Source organism: Amphiprion ocellaris, chromosome 18 (assembly GCF_022539595.1).
Source record: "Amphiprion ocellaris isolate individual 3 ecotype Okinawa chromosome 18, ASM2253959v1, whole genome shotgun sequence".
Taxonomy (NCBI): domain Eukaryota; kingdom Metazoa; phylum Chordata; class Actinopteri; family Pomacentridae; genus Amphiprion; species Amphiprion ocellaris.
Genome location: NC_072783.1, coordinates 3056020 through 3072386, shown reverse-complemented (window position 1 = coordinate 3072386; position 16367 = coordinate 3056020). Strand labels below are relative to the sequence as shown.

At 37.7% G+C, this 16367-nt stretch overlaps 1 protein-coding gene across 29 annotated transcripts in view; it reads left to right on the top strand.

Moving 5' to 3' along the window:
- The first annotated feature begins 3343 nt into the window (after positions 1 to 3343).
- Positions 3344 to 16367, top strand: part of mapta (microtubule-associated protein tau a) — a 40458-nt gene continuing 27434 nt past the window's right edge. For all 29 annotated transcript variants that reach the window (XM_055004521.1, XM_055004512.1, XM_055004520.1 and 26 more), the window contains exon 1: positions 3344 to 3501. The gene's annotated coding sequence lies outside the window, so the exon portion shown is untranslated. The remainder of the gene's footprint in view (positions 3502 to 16367) is intronic.

The window sequence follows — 16367 nt, the reverse complement described above, 5'->3', positions numbered from 1 at the left end:
TGTGTGTTTTAGGTGTAGATTTATATGCAAAAAATTGTGATTTGTCCATTTTTCTATATTACAATAAATCAGTACATCTCTAAAATATCACTGTATTAACCCTCCTGTTGTCTTCACTTATGGGCACCAAAAAATATTGTTTCCTTGTCTGAAAAAAAAATCCAAAAATTCCCCAAATTTCTGAAAATATGCAAAACCTTCAGGAAAAATTCCAATAATTCCTTAAAAATTTCCCTTAAAATTTTTTTAAAAAATCTGCCAAATTTGACAAGAAAATTCTTGTGAATATTTTCAAAAAATGAGTAAAAATCTTCCAAAAAAAAAATCCTAAAAATATCTAAAGTGATTCCATATATATCAGTAAAACTTCTCATATTTTCGTTTAGAACACTTTTTTCCACCAAAAAATGTTCAAAGATTTCCCAAAAATGTTGAAAATGTGGACATCAGAAGTTTCACTGTGAAAATATTTTTTTTCTACATTTTCAAACTTTAAACGGGTCAATTTTGACCCGCAGGACGACATGAGGGTTAAAAATCAGCCGTTTCCAGCTGCACTTAGACTTATTGTGCCCGTGGGGAAATTCTTCTCCAAAGCACCAATCTGCTTGATTTACATTGACAGGAGTGAAAAAAAAAAAGAAAAACACCCATTCTACAAAAACACTGTGCAACATGTAAGTGTGGTTTTCACTCTGTCCTTTTGTTCCGGGTTGCTGTAACACATGGGATCTTTTTCCTCGTCGTGCTCGTCTGCATCTCAGTGTTCTGTATCTACGTCCTGACAGGAGGAGGGTGAGGTGTGTGTTCAGTGGGTGTGTTATGTCCTGTTCCATTATGTTTGCAGTTTGTGTAATGTAACACTCCTGCTGTCCTGCTTCATTTACAGACACCAAAAAATACTGTTTCTTTGTATGAAAAAAAATCCAAAAATTCTGCAAAAAAATTCCCCAAATTTCTGAAAATTTGCAAAACCTTCAGGAAGAAAATTCCAATAATTCCTTAAAAGTTTCCCTTAGAAGTTGTATTTAAAAAAATCCCCCAAATTTGGCAAGGAAATTCTTGTAAATACTTTCAAAAAATGAGTAAAGATCTTCCAAAAAATCCTAAAAATATCGAAAGTGACTCCATATATATATCAGTAAAACTTCTAATATTTTCTTAAGAACATTCACACAAAAAATCAACCAAAATCGAGCGGATTTTGCTGGATTTTGGTTGATTTTTTGTGAATTTTCTTAAGAAACATTTTTTTTAACATTTGTGTTTTTCCACTAAAAAATGTTCAAAAATTTCCCCAAAAATGTTGAAAATGTGGACATCAGAAGTTTCACTGTGAAAATATGTTTTTTTTCCCACATTTTCATCCTTTAAAACGGGTCAATTTTGACCCGCTGGATGACACGAGGGTTAATTCTGTGGGGTTTGGTGTGGGAAGATTGATTATTTTGGAGGCTGTGGTGGTTATGAGTTTGGTTTTGTTTGTAACAGAACATATTTTAGAACATGAGTGTCAAACTCGTCTTAGTTCAGGTTCCACATTCAGCCCAATTTGATCCCAAGTGGGCCGGACCAGTTAAATTAGAGCACAATAACCAATAAATAGCAGTGCAGTTTTGGGTGGGTTTGTGCAATATTTATTTATTTATATGTTTTTTTATCTATTTATTTTAATACATATATAATATATATCTTGCATAGTATATTTTCTTATCTGTTGTTATAATTTTATCCAATGACGGACATGCACTCAAAATTTCATTGTACATATGTCCAATGACAAACGTTTTTGATTTGATTTGACATAACCACAGCTGCAAATTTTTCCTTTGTTTTAGTGTAAAAAGTACATTCTGAAAATATTCACAAAACATCATGAACAACCTGAAATTTTGTAAGAAAAATAAGTTCAATTTCAACAACAATATGATCAAAACTACAAGTCAGAATATTACAAAAATGAGACAAAACGACAAAAAATGAGACAGACAGGAAACAAAACAAGAAACAAAAAATTAGACGTTTTAAAGCGACAAAAAAATGCACAAACAACACAAGCGAGACAAAAAAAGACACAAAATGACAAAAATGAGACAAAAAATTACACAAATGACAAACAAGACAAAAAAATGACAAAAGCCAGAAACAAAACAACAAAAAAATTAGACAAGTGACAAATGTTGTTAGTCATTTACCACAAGAACAACATCTAGACTGTATTTCTGATTAATTTAATGTTATCTTCATTGTAAAAAAAACAGCTTTTCTTTAAACAATAAAGACATTTCTAAGTGACCCTGAACTTTTGAACGGTAGTGTTTATGTAATATCAGGGGAGATACAATATATTCCACATTTAAAGGTGGTCAAAGAATTACAACCTAATGGCACGAATAATCCTGGTGGAGGCATTCTAGGTGGGTTTGAACAATAAAGGGCCTTTATTTTGGTGGGTTTGAGACATTTTAAAACAGGGGTGTCCAACATGCGGCCCGTGGGCCAAAAGCGGTCCTCCAGAGGGTCCAATCCGGCCCTCAAAGTGTAAAAATTACACAGAAGACATTAACTGCAGATTGTAAATTAGTAAAACTAGAAACTTAAAATACTTTCTAGACCATGACAAGTTGTTTTGATCATAAAGTAAAATACTAGATTGTTCATTGTTCTTTTGTTGTTTTGTGTCTCATTTTTGTAATATTTTGTTGTGTTTTTAGTTGTTTTTTGCATTTTTTGTCTGAGTTTTGTTGTTTGTCTCATGTTTTTGTTGCGAATTTCGCTGGATTTTGGTAGATTTTTTTTCCCAGATGTTCTTAAAGAAAATATTAGAAATTTTACAGATAAATATGTAATCACTTTAGATATTTTTAGGATTTTTTTTGGAAGATTTTTATTCATTTTTTGAAAAATATTTACATTTTTTTTTATTGTTTTTTAAATTTTTTTTTTTTTGCCATATTTGGAGATTTTTTTTTTTTTTAATTAAATAAAACTTTTAAGGGAAACTTTTAAGGGATTTTTGGAATTTTCTTCCAGGAGATTTTGCAAATTTTGAGAAATTTGGGGATTTTTTTGCCGAATTTTTGGACTTTGTTCAGACGAGGGAACAATGTGTTTTGGTGCCAGTAAATGAGGACAACAGGAGGGTTAACTTGTGCCTTCTTCAAATTCATTCCATTTCAGCGCAGGTCAACATGGAGAACTGGCTTCTTGAAACTTGTTTACAACATTTAGATCATGGAAGTGCGATTAATATCCATGCAGGTGCTTGTGATGTGTGTTTTTAAAGTGCTGGTTTGTGTTTACAGGACGTGTAAAAGCAGAAACGTCCTGCCTGTGCCCCAGATGGACCGGAGAGCAGACAGGTTGCATTTCAGGACAGTCTCTCCGCCGCTGCTCGCTCCGCTGCGCCCCCCTCCGGCCTGCCGCCGCACTGCCAGGAGAAGCCGTGTGCGCCCGGTGAGCGACTGCCGTTGAAGACACAACATCGCTGTCTGCACTCAGGTAAGAAAACCACGACATTTTCCTCCTTATTTCACCGATCCGATCTCCGTGTAATCGCACCGAGACACCGGAGAAAGCGGGCGACACGCGGAGCAAACGGCGCGTCGTCATTCTCCATCGGCATTCGTCTTGTCACTTAATATTTTTTGCATGAGGTGGGAGAGGTTGGGCCTCGGTGCGTTATAGAAATATGCACATGAATGTTTTTCTCTACATGTCAGAGTAGATCCTCCCGCGGCTGCTTTTTTCACACGTTTGGGCTTTTTTTCTCTCACACTGATTGTGCGCAAAATGCATCTCCATCGATCCTCGTCTCCAACAAACAGTGTTTTTATTGCAGCCATCGTCGCTCTTTCCCTGAAGGAGCCGAGCAGAGGAGAGGAGCTGTCACCTCCCCACAAACACGGCATCGTTGCATGTTTTCTCCTCATTCCCCTGCAGGAATAAAAAATGTCTCCATCATCTTCCTCCGGAGCAGGTCCTGCTTTCGCCTCCGCCGCTCCGATCTCGTCCTTGCGTGTGCAACAAGACTAATCCGCCACAATATTTATAATCTCATTATTAAAGGATCCCACGAGGAAAACAATGCAGCGTTATTTCTCTCATATTTGCTGAGGTTTGGCAACGCTTCTTTCCTTTGTGTCGCCAGTGTTTCATGTCAGGCTGTCAGCTCCTCACCGTGCGTTTCTCCCCTCCCGTTATTCTGGATCTTTCGCTTCTTTCTTGCATTTCAGGGCCTAAATGGTTTCTAGCATGGCTGTGTGTGCCTCACAAACGGACTCCTTTATTCTCTAAAGCGAGCTCCTGCGCGTAAAGCAACGCAGAAAACACCGAGCCCCTGGTGTGTTGCATTGATTTATCTCTGCTGTATGTTGGTGTTGTTTATTTTTACATTGTTTGGAGAACAACGACTGAAGGAAACTGGAATGATGCGGCGTCTGTGCGCAAATGCCAAGCCCATTTTTCATGTGCTGAAACAGTGGAGTGTCTGCTGTCACACAGCCCGAGCAGTGAACCAGGCTGTTTATCTGCCACATATGGGCTCCTCAGTAATCCGCCCAGGGTCAGCGGACACGATCTGATCCTCAGTAGGTGCATGAAGGCCTTTCACCATGAACCCTTTATAGCAAAGGTGTCAAACTCACCTCAGTTCAGGTTCCACATTCAGCCCAATCTGATCTCCAGTGGGACGGAACAGTAAGATCACAGCATAATAACCTGTAAATAACCACAATTCCACATTTTTCCTTTGTTTTAGTGCAAAAATGTTCACATTTAAGGAGCTATCTTTTTACAAAACATCGTGAACAACCTGAAATGTCTTAAAATAAGTTGAATTTCAGCAACATTCAGCCTCAGTTTAGTCACAGATATCTGGAACTGAATAATATAGTATTTTATATTATGATCAAAATAACAAAAGTTAGACAAAAACAAGAAAATATTACAAAAACGAGACAAAATGACAAAAATATGACAAAAAACCCAAGCGAGACAAAAAGGAAACACAAAACGATAAAATCGAGACAAAGTGACAAAAAGAGACACAAAACGACAAAAAATGAGACAAATGACATGAAGAAAACAAAGAAAAAAAATTACGTGACAAAAAAGCAAATAACAAAAACAAGACAAAAAATTACAGAAATGACACAAGACAAAAAATGACAAAAGCGAGAAACAAAACGGCAAAAAACGCCAGGCAAAACGACAAAAGTCAGACAAAAAGCAACAAAAGCAAGACAAAATATTACAAAAATGAGACAAAAAAGACAAAAATGAGACAAACGACACGAAACAAACGAGAAAAAATGTGACAAAAGTTCAAGCGACAGAAAATGAACAAATGACACAATTGAGACAAAAAATGACAAACGCGAGAAACAAAACACCAAAAACACGAGACAGACGACAAGTCATATTTGGAAAATGAGACAAAAAAAATGACAAAAGAACAATGAACAATCTAGTATTTTACTTTATGATCAAAACAACTTGTTAGGGTCTAGAAATTGTTTCAAATTTGTAGTTTTACTAATTTGCAATTTGCAGTTAATGTCTTCTGTGGAATTTTTACACTTTGAGGGCTGGATTGGACCCTCTGGAGGACCGCTTTTGGCCCGTGGGCCTCATGTTTGACACCTCTGCTTTATACAAACGGTGTGAAAACAATGGGGCCTGATGAGCTGTTTCTCCAGCTGATAAAACCTGTGGGCTGAATGGATTTGTTGGACTCTCTTGTCTCCTTCGCTTCAGACACACCTCGTTCCCGTCCTCATGGGCCGCTCTGCGCCTCTCGTTGCGTTGCATTGATTTCTGCAGCAGTTACAGGAGCTGTTAGCAGGCGGGCATGTTGTAGTCTGAAACCACAGCTGGAGCCATTCCAGCCGGCCAGATGAGAAAGGAATGAGAGACATCTCAGTGTCGTCTCGTTCGTGCTGTGATAGACTCCGGCAGCATTCTGCAAGTTTCTGCAGCACTTTGGCATCAGGAGTTGTTGCTGCAGAAACGTACTGGCATGCACACAGTGAGGACTGGCAGGAACTCCTCCCCTCCCAAGAACTGCTGGACTCCTTTGGGTTAAAGGATGCCTTCAGATTGGCTGTAAATGCATCTCTTGGACGGATTTGCGAAAGCAGACGGCAAACTTCAAAACAAATGTTGTGCAAGCCTGTAGCTAGCAGAAGCTGCAGAACAAAGCCGGAGTCCACAGATCTCCAGCTGAGATCCACTCTGTGTATAATGTGATGGAAATTTGCTCCGCTGAAGTGCAATATCAGCTAAAATGGGTCTTCTACCTCCATATTGTAGTTCTGCATTTGTAGAAGAACTCAGCTGTGTTGTTCTAGCTCATATTAGGGCTGAACATTGCACTAAAACATCAAATATTTTGATTCTTTTGACAGATATTGCAATGTATGTTGGGATTTAAGTCCTAATTTTTAGTGTGAATGGCAATATTAGCTCAATATTAGCTTTTCTTTTCCACCATAAAAGAAAAAGTCTAAAAATGATTGTGATTTTTGCTGAAATTTCCACCAAGCAAGCACATCTGGAATGCCACAGTGCTGCATTTAAAATGTTTTATTGTGACACATTGATCAGATGTTGTCTTTTGCCGTATTCCAATTTCAGTAACGTTTGAGTCAGTTGTTCAGCCCTAGTTTGTCGTGATCATTTGTGGTAAAGCCGGGTTTCGTCACTGTTCCTCAGTCTGCTAACACACATAAACACATGGGCAGAAGGTTTTCTTATTGTATTAACGCCAGTACATGTCAGTAATGTCCTTTAATGATTATGTGATTGTTCAGTGTTTAAAATGTCAGAAAATAATGAAATATGAACGCCAGTATCCCCCAATGCCCTAATTAGCATATTCAAATGTCTTGCTTGGTCAGAAAAGATAACGAGTTTACAATCATAGAAAGCAGGAGAATGTTTGAGAAGCTGCTACCAGAGAAGAACAGTCAGTATTCCCTCTGATGACTTACTGATTGATTATTTCACCCCTTGAGCACATTTTCTGGGTGTCTGGGGGAATAATGAAACCAATTCCTGCCCTCAACTCCCCCAGCGGTTAATCTGATTATGGTTATTGTTACGTATTTGGTATAAAAACTCAATCACCAGCTGCAGAATCTCATAACACCTCAGTTAAAGGAAATAGGGCAAGTTTAGACGTTAGCTCTCTCAGAAGCTAGCTGTGACTCAGCCTCTGCTATCCGGGTCGTGTTTTTGTAGTAGCTGTTAATTTTACATGATGCGCTATAGTGATTCATGTCAGAAAATCTTGTATTTAGTTGTGTATTGGCTTCGTAAAGCAACGTTCGTGCTGACATGTGACTGTTGGAGCTCTATACTGACTTTAGCAGCGATAAGGGAAAGGTCAGAATCGTGCAGCAGAAGCTGAGACATCCTGACCTTTAGTCCCTGTAGGAATCAAACTCCCACTGCCAGCGCTGGATCCTACATTTCCCATCACCCAGATTATTATCATCTTTCATCCAGCCCTTCTTCCCTTGTAAATATACAGGTTTCCTTTAGACATCTTCACACTCAAAGCCAGACTGAGATAAAGGTTGATTTGTGTGTTGAATCTGTGGCTGATGAGCACCTTCCCAGAAATGTAATTACACATCACAGTGACGTAGACAACAGCCGTAAATGGTGGTAATATGCTGTGCAAACACAGTATAATGATTTGTTCTAGGAAAATGCTTAAGTAGAGCAAAATGTAATAGGTTGTATCTGTCCTTCAGGGGGAAATACTACGCTTTTTACTGGACAAACACTATATGATCAGCTGATAAAATACAAAACACTGTCAGAGGTCGGCATTGTTTTCCAGCCATTTTGACTTCTCATGTTTTCAAAAACTGTCTAACTCTTTGTTGAATTTCCAACATTTTCAGATGGTTTCATTTAAATAATTGTTTAAAGCATAAAGAAGAACAGTCATCCGAGATTTCACAAGATGTTGGAGCAAAAGAAAATATTGATTTATGTGGCAGAACTCATTAATTATCTGACAACCCCCATGATCCTTTGTTGAGGCCCGACTCCTAAAATTGGAAACGACTCCACTTGTTGCATAAGTATTAACAGTTAAACAATGTCATATATAGGAGTCACATTGTTTGAGAGAGGAGTGAAGGAAGTCATCTCAAAACAAAGAAGGCACGCCACTTATCAGCTACTTATTACACAGTCCTGAGATCCCTCGCCAGGCAGTTTTATATCACATTTTGAGGAATGCTAGTCTTGGCTCACACACAACCACATGATTTGATGACTGGAATAAACACCCAGGACTCACCATTATTCATATTAGAGCTGAGGAAGCCTCTTGACTGAAAGCTGCATCACTGCCAAAATCTAATCACTTGTTCCTTGTGTCATTTCTGACCTTCCCTGAAAATTTCATCCAGATCTGTTTGTCTGTTTTTGAGTAATGTTGCTAACAGACAGACAGACGGACAGACAAACCAACCAACAGCAATCGTCACATAACTGCGCCGTTCCTTTCCAGAGTAATTACTGAGTACGCTATAATCCTGTACAGAGCATCTTTACCTTGTGTTTTATGTTCTTCTGTACCTGGTACCTGTTAAATAAACTAATTCAATAAATAAAACTCTAATTCAGGGTCAGTGCTTCTCAGCGACCCTGAAAAACCGCTGAGATGTTCTCTATATGTCTATTCTTTAAACTCAGAGAGGACAACAAGCAACGTTTTTTGCTGCCCTCATGAGGAAATTTCATCCAAATCCATTAGTCTGTTTTAGAGTAATGTTGCTAACAGACAGTCAAACCAGCGGCGATCATCACTTAACTCCGCCATGTTCCTTGGTGGAATAACAACCATGTTTGCCCCCCACTGCAGTCCAATTCAACTTTTTATTTTCCAATATTTCTTTGAGTAGACACACTGATTATTTTGTGATAAATCTTAGTTCTGCATTAAACACTGAGGCCAACAGTGGAAATTCAGCCCACATCAAAGACCGATGGTCAAAGCAGCACAAATTCATATTTACCCGTGAAGCAGCTGAAAGGAAATCGCAATAACTGAAAACGCAGACATGAATTTTCTAGTTACATCCATAAAGATGCAGGCAAAATCAGAAGTTTCCGGGCCTTGAGATGAAACAATCACTCTCCTCAGTTTGGCTGCTGACGTTATTGAGTCATCGACTTCAGTCACATGGCCCAGAGCGTCGTACATTATGAAATGAATCCACGCTGAAGTGCTCCACTTAGCAGAGACTGACAGGCCGTTGCTTCATGCAGGCTCCGGCCAAAAGGTGACTGCATCCAGCCAGCAGCGTCAGGGACGGACCTGCAGAGCTTAGGCTGGCAAAACCAACAGCATCACTCAGATTACTTCTGTAGAGTGAAGCTTTCATGCAAGTCACTCAGATTTACTGTTCCTGACTTGAGAGCTCAAACAGTTAGTGGAGTTATTGATTTAGGAAGTAATCGTTTTAGCTGTTTGTCAAGCCAAATATTCTCTGGTTTCAGCTTCTTAACACTCGTGTCGTCCTACGGGTCAAAATTGACCCGGTTTAAAGTTTGAAAATGTGGGGAAAAAAATGTAGAAATAAAAATATTTTCAAAGTGAAACTTTTGATTTCCACATTTTCAACATTTTTGGGAATTTTTAGTGGAAAAAAGCAAATGTTAAAAAAAGTTTCTTAAGAACATTCACAAAAAAAATCAACCAAAATCCAACAAAATTTGCTGGATTTTGGTTGATTTTTTTGTGAATGTTCTTAAAGAAAATATCAGAAGTTTTACTGATATATGAAATCACTTTAGATATTTTTAGGATTTTTTTGGAAGATTTTTACGCATTTTTTGAAAATATTTCCAAGAATTTTCTTGCCAAATTTGGGGGACTTCTTTTTTTTTTAAGTAAATCTTTTTACGGAAACTTTTAAGGAATTATTGGAATTTTCTTCCTGAAAGTTTTGCAAATTTTCAGAAATTTGTGGCATTTTTTTTTCTGAAATTTTGGATTTTTTTCAGACAAGGAAGCAATATTTTTTGGTGCCCGTAAATGAGGACAGCAGGAGGGTTAAAAGTGTCAATTTGCTGCTGTTTGCTGGTTTGGGAAATTTTTGATGCACATTTTTGTTAATATCTTTTAACATGTTCTGACTGCTCTGTGATCTGACTTTATGGTTAATATAATGTCACATTGGTTCAGAGGCTTGTACGCAAGTAAAAATATTTCTTATTGCATGTGTGCGTTCATTTTAGTGTCCAATCAGACGAGACAAAGCGGACAGAGTTGTAATGTCGTCCAAGAGACGCTGTTTCTGCTTTCAAATGCGTCGTTAAAGAGAAGGAGAAATGCCAGCAGCAGGTTTTAAACTGCATTCTTGTACGCAGTTAATTGGCGTCATGCTGATGAAGGACTTTGGTTCATTGCACCAGCAGTCTTGAGTGTGTGTTTGTGTGTGTGTTTGTGTGTTGTGCGTACACGAACATGCAGCAGCTGGAGTCTCTGATTACTTAACTTTCTGCACCGTTAAAACACGAGAAGAATTTCTCATGTTTTGAATTCCGTCCTGCTCAATCGTCACCTCAGAAATGCTAACGCGTCCTTTGAGCTTCTGCAAACTGGAGCTGGAAGTTTTGCGTTTATTATTTACCAGTAATTGAGTTTGAAGAGGGCGCAGCGACTTTAAATGGAGAGGAGGATGTGTGGAAAGGTAGCAGGGCGTGGTTTACATCCTCGAGGTGAAATATTCCCCCTCGGCTGCTTTAAGCGCACATTAGTGGCTGCAGAGCAGGAGGTCGTGTGCAGGACGGCCCTGCAGATGTTTCCCCCTCCAGCTCTTAGACGCAGGGTAAAAAATGGAGGCGGGCTCCACCTTCAGCTGCTCCACTGCAGGGCCACAGAAAGTAGGAAGGTAGAGTCAGTGTGCTGCTGCTGGAGGCTGCGAGAGAACGGAGAGAGAGCGAACGACCAGGAAAGTAGGTCAGAGATACAGAAGCAATCAAGCATGAGAGCAGCATCCTCGTCTCTCAGCTGAGCTACAAGCAGCACTGGTGAGCAGGCAGGCCAGACATGGCATCAGACACTCCTTTGTTTGTAGGTTTGAGCCATTTTAGCTCTGGAACAATCACACAATGAACCAATTAGTCAAATAGCATAAAATGCCGTCTGTATGCTGTCACTCCAGTGTCTCAGATATGAGGATTTGCCGCCTTTTGTTTGTTTTTTGTCAGTCTAAATGGAATATGTTTGCTTTTTTTTACTGTTAGCTTATTGAAGGTATCATCTTGGGTGGTCTGTACAAACTGTAAGGTTTCAGTTGCATAATCTGCTGTGTATTATGTCATCAGTCACATTGTTCAGGGCGGCAAGTAACGGTTTATTTCATTATCGATGAATTTGTTGAAGATTTTTTTGATTTGCCCTTAAAAATGTTAAAACTGACCAAAGCAAGCTTTAAAATGTTATTTATTGTAATGTGAAACACAGGAAAGTAGCAAATCCCAACACTTATCCCTCCTGTTGTCTTCATTTACGGGCACCAAAAAATGTTGTTTCCTTGTCTGAAAAAAAGAAAAAAAATCAGCAAAAAAATTCCCCAAATTTCTGAAAATTTGCAAAACCTTCAGGAAGAAAATTCCAATAATTCCTTTAAAGTTTCCCTGAAAAGTTTTATTTTTAAAAATTCCCCATATTTGGCAAGAAAATTCTTGGAAATATTTTCAAAAAATGAGTAAAAATCTTCCAAAAAATCCTAAAAATATCTAAAGTGATTACAGATATATCAATAAAACTTTTAATATTTCTTTAAGAACATTCACATAAAATCCAGTGAAATTCGCTGGATTTTAGTTGATTTTTTTGTAAATGTTCTTACGAAACATTTTTAACGTTTCTTTTTTTCCACCAAAAAATTTTCAAAAATTTCCCAAAAATGTTGAAATGTGGACATCAGAAGTTTCGCTGTGAAAATATATATTTTTTTCCACATTTTCAAACTTTGCAGCGGGTCAATTTGACCCGCAGGACGACACGAAGGTTAAAAGGTGCAACCAGAGAATACCTACATTTCTGGAATATAAATTACGCATATTTTCTGCCACGCATTACAGCTCAGACCATTACTTGATCAATTCATTTAGGGCTGCAGCGAACCATTTTTTTCATTATCAGTAAATCTCAGGATTATTTCTTGGATTGTTCCAATAAAAAGGGTAAAAAATAACAACCAGCAGCTCTAAAAGTTTGCCTTTATTTGTCAGGGACACAAAGCTATGTAGATTTCAAAATTGGAAAACACAGAAAAGTAGCAAATCCCCGCATTTGAGAAGCTTGAACCAGAGAATGTTTACATTTCTGCTTGATTACGTGACAATCAATCACCAAAGTGTAATGGACTCATGAGTTGTTGTTTGCACAGAAATAAGCTAAAATGCCCCGTAATTTCCAGACTTCAGCTTCTGAAATCGCAGCGTTTTTGATGTAATATTTAAGGCGGTATTGTCCAGGTTGAGCACATTCTCATTCTCCATGGATGCAAAGTGTGAAATTTAAAATACTGCAGGGTAAAGTAGAAAATCCTCACATTTAAGATGCTGCAGCCCTAGTAGAGATCTCTACTTTTACCTGAAAAGTGACTGAAACTGCTCATCTAAAGGCTCTGGATCCTACATTTCCCATCATGCACCACGTCATCTTTTGTGTTTGACTGTCCCTTCATGTTAAACTCCAAACCTCCAGTTTATAAAGGAAGCTAAATTTGTGGACTAAAAGCTGAGCTCATGACGTCAGTATGACCTGACCGTTTCATGTGTAAAATCAGTGGAGGTTCCACTAAGAGACATTTCTAAATCCATTTCTGGATTTTGCTGCACTTTGCTGCATCCTACGACGAGTTTCAGCTGCAAACAAACCAACACTTTCCGGCTGCAGCTCCTGGAGCTGTGTCAACATCCCTGTTGACCGAGCTCCTTGCAGAGCCGAGGCCTGAGCCAAGATTACATTTTCACACGCCCCTGAGAGGAACAAGCTGCATCAGCAGACCTTTGGGCCTTTTCCCCTTCACGAAGCTGCGACAAAGACGGCTGTCATGTCGCCTTTCTGCAGCAGGTGAAATGTGTGTGTGCGTTTTGTCCCGTGAACAGGATCCAGTCCTGGTCCCGTCCTGCAGCGGCTCTATGAGCGAAGCGCTGGTCACAAGTTTACAGACTAGATTAGGAGAAATACTCCTGGAAATGGGCCTTTTTGTTCTTCATGTGAGGATGAATTACCCTTTTTCACTCGACCCACCACCACCGTTTTGAGAAGGTGGCAGAACGTGGCACCGTTGGCTCTCCAAAGCTCTCCACGGCTAATAAGCTGGGAGTGTAGGGCTACTATGAATAAATGGATGTCGTGCTGTTTTGCTGCTGCACCAGATTTGCAGTTGAGGGTTTTTAGAGCAGCATCAGTGTATCTGACTCATTCTGATCAGGCTGTGATTCCCTCTCTGGTCTCAAATAAGTTGTTTATTTTGGCCTCTCAGTTCTGCAGCTTTAACCGTCTAAATCTGACTTTTCTTCCTGGTAGAAATTTGAAAAAGTAACTCCTTAACTGGGTTTAAAGCAACAGCTTCCCTCCTGTAATGGTATTTTATACACTAAATATTCAGTAAAATAGTAAGCTGAATGTTATTGATGCAGTATTGGTTCAGTTTAAGGCTGTAACTAATAGTTATTTTTAGTGTTGTTTATTCCCTTTGCTTATTTTCTTGATTAATTGATTAGTTTGAATCCTCCAGTGTTTTCTTTTGTCCACAACCCAAAGATACTCAGTTTGCTGTCATAAAAGCGTAAAGAAACCAGAAAAACAGACGTTTCTTCTTAAATAATTAATTAAAATGGGAACTGAAAACCACAGCTTCTCTCCTGTAATGGCATTTTATACTCTAAGTAATCAATAAAATAAGCAGCAGATTACAGTGTTGATACAATTATTTTAATGAAGAGAGATCAGTTTAGTTTAATTGACCCATTTTAAAGTTTGAAAATGTGGGGAAAAAAAAATATTTTCACAGTGAAACTTTTGATGTCCACATTTTTTACATTTTTAGGATATCTGAACATTTTTTGGTGCAAAAAAAAAATGTTCAAAATGTTTCTTTAAGAACATTCACAGAAAAATCAATCAAAATCCAGCGAAATTCGCTGGATTTTGATTGATTTTTCTGGAAATGTTCTTAAAGAAAATATTAGCAGTTTTACTAATATATGGAATCACTTTAGATATTTTTAGGATTTTTTTTGGAAGATTTTTACTCATTTTAAAAAAATATTTACAAGAATTTTCTTGCCAAATTTGGGGGATTTTTTAAAAATAAAACTTTTAAGGGAAACTTTTAAGGAATTATTGGAATTTTCTTCCTGAAGGTTTTGCAAATTTTCTGAAATTTGTGGATTTTTTTGATGGATTTTTGGATTTTTTTCAGACAAGGAAACAATATTTTTTGGTGCCCGTAAATGAGGACAACAGGAGGGTTAAGGATGTATCTAATAGTTATATTTATTGTCGTTTGTCCTGTTGATTATTTTCTTGATGAATCAATTAGTTGTTTAGTCAGAAAATGATAAAAATTGTTGATTAGTATTTCCCAAAATTCATGATAACATCCTCCAATATTTTTTTTTTTTGTCCGAAACCCAAAGATATTCTGTCATAAGAGTAAAGACACCAGAAAAAGAGACGGTTCTTCCTAAACAAATTACTCAAACCGACAACTTAAACAGCAGCTCGTCTCCTGTCATGTCACCACAGTTCCCAGTAATGTTCGCTCCTTGTGTAAACATGATTATCAGCTGGAGGATCCAGTCCTTATCCCTTGGAGTTTGTTTGCTCTGCGACCGTCGGAGCTCCCGGATGCAGAGCGACCGGCCGGCCTCTTCGCTGGCAGGGCTGCAGCTTTCTCCTCGTTGTTTGGATTCTGTCATGTGTGATGCTACAATGGAGAGTTCTGTCCTGGAGCCGTGTGTGAGGACCGAGAGTACACTATTCATCAGGATTTCTATGGGACACGCACTCGTCCATTTATCATGCATTGGAACGCCTTTTTCTTTTAATGGCGATTTGCACTTTTTGTTTTTTTAATGAGTGGAGCTGCTTTTCTATCGATAAATGGCAGCGGATGACTAAAAATGCTCAGTTACAAGTAAAAGTTGTTCATTTATAACGTTACGTAAATAAAGCATGATTGGAATTAAAAAGGTAAAAATGAAAGTAATCAAAGCAGAAAGACGTTGTTTGTTCCCACTTATTAGATACTAACAAGGGCTGCAGTTAAAGAAAATCTCTAAATTGCACCTGCTCTTCAACCAATCGATTAGTCGCAGGGATTTATAATCTGAATGTTATCGCTAAATGAGCTGAGGTGCATTATGGGACATGTAGGATCCAGAGCTTTCAGACTAACAGTCATTTTTAAAGCAAAAAATGCAGATTACTGTGTGGTTACAGCTTCTTATATGTGAGAATTTTCTACTTTTTCTTGTCAGATGTTAAACTTAACGATCTTGAGTGGCGTCTCTAAAAGTCCTTCTGTGTTTAATAACTTCAGTGAATCATAGTAATGTGCTGATTACTTTATTAATTCAGTGGCATTCTGGGAATTTGTGCTTGAAAAATGTTATAAAAATAATAATCTGTTGTTTCTGTCTAAACAAACAATAATTCATTCATTAACTACAATTTGGTGATTGATTAATTTATAATCAATCAAGCAAAAATGTAGTTTTTCTCTGTTTCAAGTTCTCGAATATGAGGATTTCCTACTTTTTCTGTGTTTTACACTGTAATCAACCACACTTCTTTGTGTTTTGGACAAATCAAGATGACCTTTTATAGCTTGTGATGGTAATTTTTAGCATTTTTATGGATTAATTGCAAGAAATAATCTTGAGAATTTGTGATAATGAAGTAGATTTTTCATTGCAGCCCTAAATTAATTGTGCAAGTAGTGGTCTGAGCTGTAATGCACAGCCGGAAATTCAAGAATAGTCTTTTCCACACTCGCCTGAAGTTTTAAATGTTAACCCTCCTGTTGTCCTCATTTATGGGCACCAAAAAATATAGTTTCTTTGTCTGTAAAAAATCCAAAATTCAGCAAAAAAAATTGCCCAAATTTCTGAAAATTCCAATAATTCCTTAAAAGTTTCCCTTAAAATTTTTTTTTTTTTTTTTAAATCCCCCAAATTTGGCAAGAAAATTCTTGTAAATATTTTCAAAAAATTAGTAAAAATCTTCCAAAAAATCCTAAAAATATCTAAAGTGATTCCATATATATCAGTAAAACTTAAAAATCACATTAAAAAAAATCACAAAATCCAGTGAA